Raw genomic sequence first — 1,089 nt, 5'->3', positions numbered from 1 at the left:
TGTCCAAAATGACCCCGTACCTCCAGCATTTCCATGGTGAGCTTCTTTTCATCGTGCAGGGTTTAGAACTGAGACACCCTCCCAGACTGTCCCTCTCAGGAGGTCCCTTTCCTCCCCTCACAGTCTCTGTCCTCACATCCTTTCTGTCTGCTTCATAACTGCTAGCATCATTTGCAGTTATTTTACGCCTCGTGGACTTCCTCTGCCTCTCTCTCTCCAATTAGACAGACTCCTTAAGGACAGTGACCATGTCTGTCTTATTCATCATCGTGTCTCCAGAGTCTGACACCCAGTAGGTGCTCAGGAAGGATTGGTTGAAAGAACCATGCACAAGACATCTTACCTGCCCCTGGGCACTTAGTAGATGGTCACAGGTTCCATTGGCAAGTGGCCGAAACGAAGAGCTAATCTTGGAGGGCTTCCTGGTGGAATGATGTCTCCCGCGTAGGGACAAGCCTGGGCCCAGATGGAGAGAAGGCTGAGAGCAGAGTTGGGGTGAATCGCTGTGCACAATAGCCTTGATCCCAGAGACCCAGAGGAGAGGGCCTGGCCCAGCTCTCGGTGACAGGGCAGTGGAGGACAGTGGCTGTAAAGGTTGGCCATATCATCCGCAGCGCTGGCTGAGCCCAGGGAAACCAGCCCTTCCACGGCCGGCCTGCTCACAAACCCTGATCCCTGTTTCTAGCCTGCTGCTATAGCAGCTGCAGCTATGCCTGTAAGCCAGGCAGAAAGGGAGGGTAAAGACAAAAACCCCACGACAGTTCCCTGGGAACACATTTGAAAACAACATCTCATTGAACAAGGAATGCATGCGAGGCTCGGGTGGCGGGTGGCCCAGGCAGGCTCGTAAGTGACCTCATTTCCGAGGCTGACACAAGGCCCTCCTGCTGCCATGCCCGGCAGAGCTGGCCGCCGCATGGAGCTCCCTGAGCAGGAGCTCTGCCACGCAAGATGTTTCTCCTGGAAGGAAGCGCTGATGCCCAGCCGGACCTGCAGGGGTCTTATGAGCAAGTGTTCTTTCTTGTTGCAACATCCCCCCATCAATAGGCACTCCCTAATGACTGCTAGGTTCCAGGCTCTCAACTTCAC

At 54.8% G+C, this 1,089-nt stretch overlaps 1 long non-coding RNA gene across 1 annotated transcript in view; it reads right to left on the bottom strand.

Annotated features, from left to right (window-relative positions):
- The window catches only part of LOC109389389 (uncharacterized), a 10,231-nt gene extending 9,350 nt beyond the window's left edge, over window positions 1–881 (bottom strand). The window contains exon 1 of the long non-coding RNA XR_002125387.1: window positions 344–881. This is a non-coding gene — a long non-coding RNA (uncharacterized LOC109389389). The remainder of the gene's footprint in view (window positions 1–343) is intronic.
- Between the last annotated feature and the right edge of the window lie 208 nt (window positions 882–1,089).

Source organism: Hipposideros armiger, unplaced genomic scaffold (assembly GCF_001890085.2).
Source record: "Hipposideros armiger isolate ML-2016 unplaced genomic scaffold, ASM189008v1 scaffold_232, whole genome shotgun sequence".
NCBI lineage: Eukaryota > Metazoa > Chordata > Mammalia > Chiroptera > Hipposideridae > Hipposideros > Hipposideros armiger.
Note: the sequence above shows the minus strand (reverse complement) of the source record. Positions and strands in the feature narration are given on the sequence as shown.